Here is a 15,190-nt window from a genome sequence, read left to right on the forward strand (position 1 = left end):
GCCCCTTTTTGTTTCAGTGGTGATGGACAGGCTGACAGATGAGGTCAGACGGGAATCTCCATGGACCATGATGTTTGCAGATGACATCGTGATCTGTAGTGAGAGCTGAGAACAGGTTGAGGAAAATCCAGAGAGGTGGAGGTATGCTCTGGAAAGGAGAGGAATGAAGGTTAGCCGCAGCAAGCTAGAGTATATGTGAGTGAATAAGAGGAACCCGGGTGGAACGGTAAGGCTACAGGGAGTGGAGATCCCACTCCCTGTAGTGAAGAAGTTGGAGGATTTCAAGTACTTGGGGTCAACAGTACAGAGCAGAAGAGAGTGTGGAATAGAGGTGAGGACAGGGGTTCAAGCAGGTTGGAATGGGTGGAGAAAAGTGTCAGGGGTACTATGCGATAGAAGACTATCAGCCAGAATGAAAGGAAAGGTGTACAAGACAGTGGTGAGACCAGCGATGCTGTATGGCCTAGAAACAGTGACAATGGCGAAAAGACAGGGGCAGAGCTAGAGGTCGTATAGATGAAGATGCTGAGGTTCTCTTTTGGAGTGACCAGTATGGATGGGATCAGGATTGAGTCTATCAGAGGAACAGCACATGTTAGATGTTTTTGAGAGAAGGTCAGAGAAGCCAGACTGAGATGGTCCGGTCATATACAGAGGAGGGATAGTGAATATATTGGTAGCTGCCAGGCAGGAGGTCTCAAGGAAGACCAAGGAGAGGATTTATGGATGCAGTGAAAGAGGATATGAGGGTAGTTGGTGTGAGAGAGGAGGATACAGAGAATAGGGTTAGATGGAGAAGGTTGATTTGCTGTGGCGACGCCTGAAGGGAAAAGCCGAAAGGAGAAGAGGATGAGGACCAAAAACCTTACCTGTGCCAATAAATTGACCAACCTCTTTTTTTTCCCTGCCCCCATCTCTCACTGCTAGTCTGTCTGACTCTTGTTATATCTGTCTCTGCATCTATTTGTCAACTTTGATACCTCCATTCCTGTTTTGCATTTCCCACACCAACTAAATCTTGCTTGCAGGTGCTTAAATAAAGAACAGGAGGTTGAACTTTAGCTTATAGGCTTGGCACTCCTAATACAATAACCCTGTGCAGCAGGTGCACTGATGAAGATGCTGGCTAAAGGATGTTACAGTATCAGATAAAAATGCAAATTTGTACAGACAAAATGCTTCAAATAATTTTTTAAATTAACTTCCTCTGCATGATATGTCTCAGCTTGTTTTTGTGAAAGGGTTCATTTTACCTCATGCACATTTGTGACATCATCATCAATGTAACGCACGCAGCTACTTTGGAGCATATTGAAGTGTTTCCCATTAAGGGTTTTAGGCTAAGTTGACACAGAGGCAAAAAATTTGTAATGGCACCAACAGGTACTACACACAGGGCCAAGGAACATTTTTCACTATTTTAAACTTCATCAGCATCTAAACTCGACAGCTTATTTGTTAAAATATCACATTTTGATCAGTTTGGTTACCATATTGTAATGTATAGGGTTTATAGATTTAACCAAAGGTGACCATATGTGAGCTGTATCAGCAAGTATAAATCATTATTACAAATGTCTGTGTGAAGACTTTTCAGCCATGGATATTGAGGATAAGGAGCTGCAATATTTGAGCCTTCATAAATCAATTTAGTTTCGTGTGTAATCTCCTGTTCAGATGGCCTTCCAGTGAAAAAAGCAAGATTATTTGAATTTTAGGCCAAAATTGTACCTATATACCAAAAGCAAACTCTACTGGCATCATTCACAGCTGCAAATAATTTTGAAAGACCTCAAATAATATATTCAGCTCTTTTGATATGAAAGGGTTGTTGATTCTTGGCTTTATGTATATATCTGTTTGACAAAAATACAAATACAAAGACGTTTGAGCCACAAGGCAGTCCAATCAAAGTAATACGAATGATTTCAACATTGATATTTTTGGACCAGTTTGTGGTGTGCAGTGATTTAACATCCCCTCAGCTTTCTTGGAAAACATTAACAGACATAATACCGCTTGCAATAACACTTGTACTCTAGTATCCATATGTTTTGCGCATTGGGACAAAGATGAAAAATGAATAAGTTAAGTCTGCAGGAAAGTATTACACTTTTTTTCTTTATTATTTCCATTTTGTTATTTTTTCTGCTATTTCCGTCAACCCTTTTTGTACTTTGTTGCAATACAAGGCCCAACAGGAAGGTCATTCAAAAGCGAATGTACTCTTTTGAGGTTTGTTATAGCTTGTAGTTGAGAGGAACATTGGTGTAATGAAGTTAAAAGGCCCAGGGCGCCAAGGGTTTTAGGTTGCCTGATTACAATCTTACTCAGGTTAAAGTGGAGCAGTGTCAAATACAGGACTACAGAGGTCACAAACCTCTCTGCACTAATGAGAATGTCAAAGTAGGGACAGCCGAGGTGTAACCGATAAAGTTATTGCTGGCTGGTTTCCACGTTGCTGTCTCTGTTTCACAGTTCTAGGATTGCGCATGTTCTCTCACCGTTACACTGCAATCGTTTTCTACGATAGTGGATTGCAGTGCTGTGATCCTTTACACCATAAATAAAACCTATGCTCTTTCCTGCCATGGACAGTCAAAATGTCTAGCGCAATAAACGTTGCATCCTCCTGAAATAGTAAAATGCTTTTCCACTGCACATCTGTACCCTAAGTATCATCATATGGAAGCAGAGAGGTGTCAGTGAATCTCAGGTATAGATGTCATGACATTAATGACACAACCTACATCAAACCAAATAGCTAGTGAATGTTGGTGCCTGGAGGAATATAACTACAACAGACTCATCAGAATTTTACATGCAAATTGATGGATTGTAACAGCCAAAATATGCACTGATACAACATTCTTATGATAGGCTGATAAAAAAAAAAAAAAAAAATTCTGATGTGACAGCCAGGCTCTATTATCATGTTCACTGCATTTATTATTTTTGTTTTAATCACATTTATATTTAAGGATGTTTAACATTCAGATTGTAATCACTGCATCAATTAAATGATGTGGCATTTAACTTGTTCTTGTTGTGTCTGTCTGGATTTCCTCTGGGTTTTCTGGTTTCCACCCACAGTCTAAAAACATGAAGTAGGTTCACTGGATACTCAAAATCTCCCAAATGTTTGAATGACTGTATGGATGAATGTACATCTCTATGTGTACATTGCATGGTAAATTCGTTGGGGTATGGCTCAGCACTGTTCACATCTGAGGTCAGATATTATCATAAATCAGAAAAATCTGTTTGATTATCAATGACAACTGACAATATGATACAATTTAAAACGCGAATATGTCCATACCTCTGTCTACCATGCAAGTCCTTTGACTCCAAAACTTCAAAATCTTAAGAGCATGTGCAAAACATGTCATTCTGTGTGATGTAAGATTTTCCGTTTCTAATGCTAATATGTTAATGATGAATAATTCTTCATAATGTTGTGGAATTACAATTATCAGTCATATCTGCAAACAATCCTCAAAGAGAAAAATCAGATACCTGAAAGCAAGGTGCTAACCAGGTGATGTATTTTACATAAAAATGTAAAGGACAATAAGTGTAAATAGGTGCATCTCTAGTATGATGTATATTCATTTATTTATTTTCATGCATTAGTGCATTTTTTACTAGATGAACTTGTATTGTTGCAGACAACCACCGATATTTATCATTTGAATGCAATGAGAATGAAGGTAGGCATGGGTGGAGTGGTTAATGATGTGGCCCCCTTGCTAACACACACACACACACACACACACACACACACACACACACACACACACACACACACAAACAGACACACAAACATGAAAAGAAAATCAAAAGTTCACAATATCAGGTGGTGGAGCAACAACTTATGGTGACAAAAAAAAACAAAATACCAGTGACCAAATGAGCTGTTAGATATCTCTAAAATTTAAAATACATTTTTCATTATATACCTTATAATTACACAACTCAAAAATCATAATTTTATGACTGACGTGAAAAAGTAGAAGATAACTCTTAGAATAGTATGTCAATTATTTAGTGCAAGTGTTTACCTTAAGCTGAGCCTTTTTTCAGAGGCAGATGGAAAGTTCAATAAAAATGTTGGAGCATTTGACTATGAACACAACACAAATCATGGAAAAAACACGGGCCTGTGGAGAACAGTAGGATTTAGAACCGTAGAGCTGACAGACTGGTATGCCAAATGAAGACCACAAACACATTCATAATTTATTAGTCTTACATTTGCTATTGTCAACAAATCGTATTCAAAAACAGTCTTTAAAAAAATCTTATGATGTCTTGAAGACGCATGCAGCCCTTCATTCCACCTGTGGATATTCTTAAAAAAAAAAAAAAAATCCTCTAAAACTTGTATCAGACACAGTAATTAGATGAGTTTACTATCCATTCTGGACTACTGGCATAAGAAAAAAAAGAAAAAAAAATCCTTTCCGGGATGTAGACGAGCCCACCAGGGATGCTCATCGGTCACTGATGAGTGCTCTCCACAGGAATGGAGCAACAGCCACTGAATTATTGAACACTGTTGCGTCCCTAAGGTGAGAAGCTGTATGGAAGTCTTCAGTCTCCAGTCGTGACAAAGAGAGAAGAAGGCTTGATGAAACATGGTGGGATGCTTACAAGCCATCCGTCACAGTGCCTCCCCAGTCACACAGAGACAGGATTGGATTTCCGGCCGGGGGGATGTGTCGTGTCAGGCAGGGGAGTGGGGATTGAACAATACTTCAGCAAGATAGTGTGATAAGAGTTAGCCCTAATAGTTTCCAGAGTTTTGTAAATCTCCACAAATTAAATGCCAAGAAGAACTAAAACATATGCCAATTTTCTGCTTGTGGCTATGGTGTGTGAATGTGGGATTGTATAGCATATTTATATAGTATTTTTAGGCTGGTACCTCTGTGTCAGCCTCGAAGTTATTACGTGCATACATGCGAATAAGTTATATGTCTGAGCCCATGAGGCTTATGGCTGACCCAGCGCACCAGTAGTAATACCATCAGATCTCTCCCACTGAGCACCTGTTTTATTACATTACATAGCCATGATCCTCAAGCTGCATATGAAACCTGATAACAAGCCACAGCCTTTGATTTACCCTCCAAAGAGACCAGCTTTAGGCTCATGTTGTCGCTAAGAGCTGGCTCCACTGAAATCAATTGCTAAATCTGCAGTCTAATAGCACTTGTGGGTTGTAATATTACAGCAGATACTGTTGCATTGCTGTGGAAGGTGGAGTCCTACCATTGGTATTGTATGAGGAACCACTGAGATAAAAGTTCAGGGTTTAGGCATATTTCACAGCATGGTTTATTTATTTGGTTCTTTGTGGATCTGTTTTTTTTGTTCCTTTTCAGCAAAACATTTATTGTGGTTATGTGTTGTATGACATAATGAAATCAGAAAGATAACTATAAAATTACAAATTATATCCTATATAAAGCCAACCTCATAATCTAATATTCTGATGCACCATCAGCATTTGTATCTTCTAAATCTTGAGCACTACAATTAACCAAATTACATATCAGTCCAGGATATGTATTGGCTAGAGATACTGTATCTATTTAATGTAGCTATTTGACTTGAGGGACCAACAAAAGGTGAATATTTGTTGAGTATCTAAAATATCCATCCATCCATCCATCCATTATATACAATACTACTTCTCCTACTCAGGGGTGCGGGTGATGTCGGAGCCAATCCCAGCTGCCGTCGGACGAGAGGTTCAGCCTGGACTGGTCGCCAGTCAATAACAGAACCACATATACAGATCAGTCATTCTAATACACACATTTGGGTTATTTTTCCAACTTTTCCAATTAACCTGCTGCATGTTTTTGGACTGTAGGACCACTGCGCCACTGTGCCGCCCCTATCTAAAATATATACATTTCATCGCAAATTCCAAATTTGGTATTTAAAAAAAATACAACTGATTACTCATAACTATTTTGTGTGAGTAGGCCTTAAAATCCTAATGTTTGGGAGACAGTGGAGTCTGGTTTGTTAACTACACTAAGAAAAAGACAATTATTAGCCTTTTCTGACATAATAAAATCAAATGGCTGTCAGTCATGTCAACAATACATCCTGGTTACCAAATGGTTGCTTGGAGTGTAGATGCAACAAACAGGAATATATTTTTCCTATAAAATATTGATCAGTTTGCATTTTCTTTTGATATATCACCTTGTTTGTGTGTGTGTGTGTGTGTGTGTGTGTGTGTGTGTGAGAGAGAGAGAGAGCTATAAAATCTACTGCTGTCTTGAAATATGTATAAGGAATGTTCAACAGAAAATATTCTCACTAAGATTTGCAAATGAATTAAAAATCAAATTATGAGCAAGTTAATGTTAGATGTTCAAGATTCCTTAGAAATGTCTTTTCAAACATGGATGCTGCTTATTTCATACAACTGCATCCTGTACATACATCTAACACACCTGCACATTTTAAAATCGGCACAATTTTCTCGGCAGAAACTTCTCATGAACCCACTGATGCATAAATGGTAACATTTTCTCTACCCCACCTCTCTATCCCTCTCTCTTTCTCCCTCTGTCCCCTGTGGGCAGTTGCATCAGCAGCAGGTTCTCTGAATGTTGTCATGGTGTGAAACATCCCTGTAACCCCGGTGGGTTTCACAGGCCCCCTCCGCCTGCTTGTACAATGCAAAGCAGCCCAGCCAGCTGCTCTCCACAGGTGTTGTCAACAGATAGCTTGAAAACGAGGGAGGAGGGAGAGAAACAAACATTGCTTACCTGATGGGGCTTCAACATCTTTTCAATTGTACTTATTTTCAGTAAGTCTCCAAGGCCCCTGCCTGCTCACCTTTTTTACAAGATTTTGCAGTGCACCTACGTCACAGGTCGCTTAGCAACCGCGCCTGGCATCATCTCTGTGACCCTTCTGAGGATGGCAGTGTGTAAACAGTGGCTAAAACATGCATGTAGCTGGGAACAGAACAGACAGACCAGAAAAAAAGCATTTTATGTGCGGATTAAATCGGAATAGACAAACAGTTTTGGGTGGAGAGCTGCTTTGGATGTACAATGAGATGAGCAGTCCTTGGCCCACTGATTCAAGTTTTCCTCAATAAAACGATGTTCCTAACTGCATGGATGTGTTTTATATCTATGGAGCAATGCAGCCCTGGAGTGGTAGTAGGGGATCATATTTGCTCCATCAACCCCTATTTAGTATCTACAGAGTCTCCTGATAGGTGGAAATAATGGGGGGTAAAGACTGAAGTATGTGAAGAGAATGAGGTAGGAAAAATGGATGTTGATAGAGACAGACTCGAAGTAATTGAGCAGGAATCAGGTAATGGTTGAAATGGGGCTGGCTGCTTCCTGAATTGTTAATAAACTCTCTCACAGACCCCGATGAGAGTGATTGATCTGCACTGGCTTGTAACAATGCGAGGCTCTTCAGCGCACTCAAACTCATTTACCTTTCACCGGCTTTTTCCATTTCTCTTTGTGTGACCGCCTTTTTATCCACAGCGATCCTCAATAAGCCTTCATACATTGTCTTTGTATATTAGAGTAATGCTATGGAGCTCAAACACAACATTCATTATTGTATCTTTTGAAGATGAGACGGTGTGAAAATGGTCAGTGTGTGTATGTATCCTGGGTTTGTTATCAGCTCCTTCAGTGTGGAAGATTACCATCACTGCAAGTGTAATAAATAGATATGCATGTCCACTGTGTTTACTTTATTGCATGCGATTCGGCGTGATAGTAATCATTGTGTGTTTCCACTCCTGTTTGGGAGATTACGATCACTGTGTTTGTGTAGTTTTGTATGTGTTATTCCCCAGACGGACAGGTAAACATCATCCCTTGCCCTCCTTCCTGTCAAGATACCATCTTGTTGACTTCACCTAAGCCTCCAGATTGTACTTTGACAAGAACCGATCATGTCACTCCATTTTCTGCACCCAACACCATCCATAGCCGCCTTAGCTGCTGCTGCCTCCGCCATGTTCTCATTAAACAGGAGAGAGTAAGAAGTGGCGCAGAATGAAAATGTGAAAAGATCAGTGTTGTGTAGCGGGAGATGAGTAGACCTTAATGTTAAAAGGAGTATAAAATGATATAAAGTTTTACAGTCAGCTGTCCAGATATAGAAAGGCTAAAAGAAAAAAAGAAACTGAGGAATGCACATCGGTAAGTATAGGCCGATATGTTGTAAAGTCTGTAGTGACATTCAGTAGACAGAGGAGATAAGATAGGAGGCCCTGGCAGCTTTGTGAATGCCAAGGAGCCCTTGAGAAAATAATATGTGCATGCTGACAATGGAAGGAAGTGGCAAACATTCAAACATGGATTAAGAAATGAAAAAAAGTACAAAAAAAAAACCCAGGTGTGGTTTTTGCAAAGAATTCTTGATTTATTCAACAAAAGATGAAACATGAAGTATCTTTTACAGCCTCTTAACAAAATCTGGGACTTTCACTGATGGTTAAAGCGGCATTTCGACTTGCATTGCATCTTAAAACCCAACCATTTTTCCTGCCACATCTTTATCCTCCCATTTTTTCTTTCATTCCTCTCATGTGTATTAAAGCCCAGGCCAATCTGTCCCCTCGCCATCCATCCACTTCATCCCCCATCTTAACCCTGTTCTCACCTCAACCTCTATCACTCCTCCATCTCCTTCCCTCTGCAACAACCCCCTTCATTCAGTTTCACCTCGCCGTCTAACTTCTCCCCCTTTTTTCCACTCTTTGAAGCTCCTGTTGCTGATCCGCCAGGTGACTGTTAGACTATAAACCCACTTGTTTCTCTCAGTAAGTAAAAACTCTCTCCGAGAAGGCGGCAGCAGGGCTGGGAGGTAGCGTGTACTTCTGTAAGGCACCAGTCAGTTATTAATTACTCCCCGATTCCTCATCTGTTCTCCGTCTGTCGTGAGAAGTAATTACGTCTCTTCCTATTTCTCCCCCTCACCAGCATCAGAAATGACGCGATAACCAGGAGCCCAAATTACTCCTGCTGATGAGACAATCATTGAACGGGAGGGAGCAAGCTAGAGATTTTTCAGCTGCACTAGGCTTCACCCATCGGTGGTAATGGCACCTCAATTCAGTTTGGGATGCCTCCCTGACACATTCGCAGGGCGTTTCCAATTTCCACCTCACCAAACACTTGAAGATGAGTAGGGATAGATAGGGAGAATGAATTAAATGAGCATTTTTTCTCCTATTTTAGCACCCAGTAAGAGACAGCAATCATGAGGTGGTTCCGGTTCCAATCAACGTTTTGCAGCTGGGAAGGAGTGGTGATGGAAGAGGGACATTAGTACACAGAAGAAGAGAAAGGATGGAAAATAATAAACACTTAGGGATGATATCCTTTTTTCTTGCCGTTTAGTTGTTTCGGTTGTTCCGGTGGTAACTAATTTTAAATGCAGATCAATGCATTCTTCATAGGGTTATCAACATACACTAATTAGAGGAAATGTTGCAATTATGATAAATAAAAAATAGTCCATCTTGCCTTGATGTCTTCATGTCATTGTTGTGTATTTTCAGTAGAGCAAATTCAATGGAAAGGTAGTTTATGGGAAGCACCGTTCAGTATCAGTATCGGCTTGTTTCAATAAAACATATGTTAGAGGCTTGATCGTACATCATTTTATTTAATTTCCACAATATAATTGGTACTTAAGTCCAGAAGAAGTTGTAAAAACAAACCGCATCAGACCTGTATGTGAATTCTAAATTGGAGCTCTTATTATGGTGAGTGTATTATTTTGGAGCATTTTCAAAAATGTTGTATTCTGGGAAAATGAGAGAAAAGATGTTTGTTCATTTTGTCACCAAAATATCAATAAGATTGTGATCCCATGGAGATTCGAAACTATTCATACCAACGGACCATTTTGAGACTTCAAGTAACGTATTACGTTTATTTTGGTCTGTGTGTGCAAGCAGGAGAACTCAGAGCGAAACTCCTCACAGAGAGCTGCTGTCATCCACAACCCAACTGCGCTGTCACATTTATTTATATGTTTTTTAGTGTGTGTTTGTGTTTGATGTAACTAAAACGCCAGTGTCCTCTTCTATCTTTTCCTGTGTGTCATACTCCCTTTCCCGTCATCCCTTGCTAACTCCTCTTGGCCTTGCTACTGTCTGTTCAGAATGATTTGGATCCTAATAGTCTTTTTACAGCTTCTGGCTAATGTTGCCATTGGGGAATGTAGCGGGCCATAACAAGAAAATCCCAACCCATATGTAGGGGATATGGGGGGGAATCTGTCTGCTTCAACAGTGACAGGAGCAATCTGTACTGTAGGGAAGTTCCAATGAAAAACCAATTGGGAGAAGAAAAAAAATTAGTGTATTCAGGATTATAGTGTAAAAGCCCATTGCAAATCTAATGGACTGATGATGATGGTCACATCAAATAGACTTGGTCAGAGCATGCTCAGATGAATACATGTATGCCACAGCACACACTCACATGGTGAAAAGAAGCCATTACCACCAGGGGCTGGACCATTACTCTTTGTCCAGCGTGTATGTGTGTGTGTGTGTCTGTGTGTGTATAGCGTTTATTGTCCCAGAGGAGTCTCAGTACAGTGCAGACCCCTAAACAATTACAACAGGCCTCTTTATATAAATTCAGGCAATGCAGGACCTTTGGATGCAAGTCACACGTTAATCCCTTCCAATCTGAAATGAAAGCCTTGTTTGAAGTTAGCATGGCTGCTGTAGTTTTATGAATTTGTTCTGCCTTTTTAAGACATCTGAGGCATTTTATTTTGCCTTCAGTGTTTAAAGTCAACAGGAAGCAGATGTTCCAGACATTAAGAAAAGGTTGAATCACTCAGGGAAATACAGCTAATTTGTACCAGGTGTGTCAAGTGATTGCTCAGTTGCATCAATTAGTTTAATGCCGCCAAGGGCCAGCACGGTTTGTAAATCGAACATGTACTCGTATTACGGCTTCTCGTGATCTCATGAAAGCATCTTTGGGTGTTAATGGTGCGTATGCATTCGCTAGACATGGATTGTCATGCTTGATCAATTACAAAAGTGCCTGTAAAACGTTCATTAGTACTCCTCTAATGAGTTGCTTCTATTTCTTTACATTAAAAGTAGGTTGTCAAAGAAGTTCAATATTTCTGTTCCTCTGAAAACAGTGATAGCACTTTACACTCATGATAGACCATCTCATGTGTTGCTGATCTTTTCAGAATATTCGGCCTCTGTTTATGAATGAGTGAGTGAAATGATGGGCTTGATTGCCATCTACTGCTTTTCTCTTTTTGACAGAGGTTGGAGGTAACAAGAAGAATACGCATCACGGAGGATTTAGGTGAGAAGAAGGAATGTGTAGAAACATAGGCCAGCAGGGAATTAGTGAATGTTAGAATGTTAAGTTTTCTATGATGTACTATGTTGACAGCATAGTATTATGGCAGCATGGTGGTTCTGAAGCCATTCCATTCTCTTGCTGCTGAAACAGTGCAGAAAGACTGAGGATGTTTGGGCTGTCCCAGGTTAAACGTGTCTTAATCCGCTTTGAGACTCTGAAATGGTGGTCCCATGTGACTGTGTGAGAGATTTTAAAACCAGCAATTTTGCGGCTATAGACACCCCACACTTTTCTTTACCACCGCTGGTAAATGGATGATACTTTCTGATCATATTTGTGAACTCGGGTCACAGCCTGGGATTCGGTAAGTGATATTGTCATGGAAACCATCATGTCACACAGTATAGTTTGGAATTAACTTAGAAAAGTGGTAGACTTTCACCGTGTGGTGGCAGCTTTACGGCTAATGCTTTCCCTTATTGTGTAAGGGTACTTAATGTCGAGTCAAAATTTCATATTGATTATGTATAACCAATGATTTCTGGAGCTGATTAAATACTTGGGCATTTGTTGGTGTGCTATTTTCTCGACTATCATGTATGTTATTGTTTTAAAAGTTACGTGACTGCTTATGACTAGTCAGAACCACTTTTTCAAGTATAGGGAGGCTTGGATATTTCAGGAATGGCTCCGTGAGTAGAAATAAAATGTTATTTATGAAACTGACATCAAGAAGAGCTGCCTGAGTAGTTGGGCTTGCTAAAAGGAATAGATATACTTTTAGTCCCCCCAAAACCCTGAGTAATAAGTTTTGAGCATATAGACATTTGTGAGCTGAAAGAAATTAAAAAAATCCAATTTGGTTCATAAAATATGAAAATTGTACCAAATTTCAAATATAAACTCCTGAAGCTCAAGGTTTTTGAAGATTTTGTTTTGACCATACCGAGAACTAAAACACAACCAGAAAACTGTCGAACAATATTTGATTATTAAAATTCAGGTCTAGCGATGAAGTTTGAAGTCCGGTGAGGTGGCTCCTCTAAATGATTGAGCCAGCGCCCATTTTTCATTTTCCCCTGGAGAAATGTCTCCTATTTTATTAATAAAATAAACGAATGTGGTACAACTGAATAACGGTATGAAGGAATCAGTTCTTCACACAAATTATTATTGCAAATTTGATTTCAAAAATTTACATTCCTAAAAGTTAAAACTGATTTAGTTTCCATTTGTGACCAGATTCACACAGACATGCAAACTCCAATCTCTGCATACACATATTTTCTTGAAAAACTTTAGTTATCTAGCCTTTATCTCAATTAATAATCAAAAGGTGAGAGCTTGAAGTGCATCCATGTATACCCCACCAATAAAAAAAATCTTTTTATTTTTTTTTTTATTTTTAATGATCTAGAAATGCAGCCCAGCTGTTAAGTAATCACAGATGAAGTAGTCACAGATGTTTTTGGATCTTTTGCCAGCCTACCTCATCATCAAAATGGTATTTTGATAGAAAAGTGAAAGTTTTAAATTACCTTTGGACTTCAACAGATGTGCAGAATCTAGAGAGGATTTCACACTGACCAGTACATTAATTTTTTTTTCACCGATGGCTGCGGAGAGGTAGGGACCTGCTCCGTTTTAGCATAATTTCTGACTTGCTGTGAAACCAGTGGAACATCACACCCATTTTAAACTCACTTTGACAAACATTTTGGGGGAGAGCATGTCCTAAAACTGCACGTCTCGCCGTAGGTTTTAGCACATTTCTATAGCAAGTCCCAAATCGGCGAGCAGGATATGTGCCTGCTGTCATGCCACATAGGCTGTCTGTTGCCTCGGCTTCCTTCCCCCACCAGTCATAATCTGAGTAAGTCATCCTTGATTAACCCCAGCTGAATGACTCTAATTATAGCCAATTAGCCTGGACTGAATGAGAGACTCTCCATGCAGATGAACATGATGGAAGGATGGAAGGATGGAACAGGGTCGAAGTGAAGGTGCGGAGAGCCGGGGACGCGTGTGATTATTGAGGGACGGAGGTCCTCGGGGCGAGGACGGAGCCGAGATGTGGTGGGAGGAAAGACGGTTAGGAGAGAAATAATGAGGGGGTGAAAGAGGAGGAGAGTGTTTGGACCTCAAGAAGCCATGATAGTTGGATGACTCTTCAGCTATATGGCCATCTAGTTGTGCAGTAATGAATAAACATCATATGGATAATATACTTAAATAAGTTTTATCGGCTATATCAGTGATTTTCATTTTTCTGGGGTCAGTGCTATATTGTGTTTGTCGCTAGGAAGATTAAGAAAATACAAGATTATACAAAAACAATCAAGATAATAGATTCGACTTTAGGTGAGGTCAAAGCTTTGATTTAAACTAAAGTTTAAATCTTGTCTACTCATTTTGTCAATCACTTCTGGAAGCTTGTGACTACAGGTGCAGTATACAGCATAAATTGGCAGAAAGTTGAGTTCAATCCACAATGGCAGAAACCGCAGGTTAAATCTTATGTGGTACCAAGTGCGATCACAATGTTAGCTTTAGTTCGGATTACTAATAGTTGCTATAAACAAAATGACGCATCACATATTATGAAACTTATTGACCCAGAGCTCCTCCCCAGAACTATTATTTCTACTTGGGGATGATATCATTTCCTTGTTGACTATTCTCTCGATTTTATGGCCTGGCAGAAGAGACGTTTGAGGCGTTTCACTTCATTTTGAAGGGACTCCTTGTATATTTTGAAGGAATGATAATCAACTGACCTGAGGAGTCCCGGTTTCCCAGAGAAAATAAAACTTTGGATAATGTCGATAAAAGTTGCCAGAAAAATGTAATGGCGTTTCACAGGATAAGCCATCAGGTTTCCCTTGGAGTGTTAAATTGCTGATTTGTACTGTTTTAAAATTCACCTGTTCAAGGAACTGTTATGTTTTGACTTGTCTGTCCATTCATTCTCTTGCAAGTCATTTCCCTTGATGAAAGTATATTAGATACCTCTGTTTTATTGTCAGTAAATCCCCATCATGTTTGAATATTTCATGAAAAACAAATGAAAAAAATTAGATTTAGCCCTCCATAACCCTCTTCTCTTGGTCTGAAAATGTGAGCATTTAGAGGGAAAACAAATGTTATTCTTTATTGAGAACACTTGCACCTCCATTTCAGTCTGCTTTTGCGGAGGATAAAATTGAAATAAGTAATCATTTCAGCAAGCTGCACGTTTTTTTAATGAAAACTGATAAGCCACCATTTTTTTCATGCAGATCTTGCCAGTCTGGCAGCTCACAGGCCTACCAGTCTCTTACCAGTGTTAACCTCCCCCAGCCCTCCCCCGCTGCCACCCAGCAGCAGGGGTGTAGAGGCCAGACTGAAGAGCCTACTCAGTCTGCCCGATGATTCCTCGGTCTATCATCAGCCAGAGGATTTCTATTATTGTAGATGGATGATTGGTCTGGCTACATGCCGGCCTGGCAAAGCAAGCTTGTTTTAGAGTAGTTTGGAGTGTGAGCCCCACTGTACTGAAGCAGAAAGGGGTGGGAGCGGGGGTGTTTGAAAAAGGGGGATTTGGTGATTTGGTGTTGAAATAATGGAGCAGAAATGGCCATAATGACAAAGAACGCCGATGCAGGGAACATTATGCACAGAGGACAAGGTTGTTAATGCAAAACGGCCTCTATTTCCGACAGCAATTTAAACGCTAATAGGGAGTGCTTTTCTGCTAAATAAATAGACGCCCCACTCTTAGAACAAGGAGTTTGTTTATGGTCTGTCTGCACCGCATGTTATGCTATTCCCATCATTCAATGAAACAT

Source organism: Fistularia commersonii, chromosome 6 (assembly GCF_037954325.1).
Source record: "Fistularia commersonii isolate RoL2024-O1a breed Wild chromosome 6, RoL_Fcom_v1.0, whole genome shotgun sequence".
NCBI classification, from domain to species: Eukaryota; Metazoa; Chordata; class Actinopteri; order Syngnathiformes; family Fistulariidae; genus Fistularia; species Fistularia commersonii.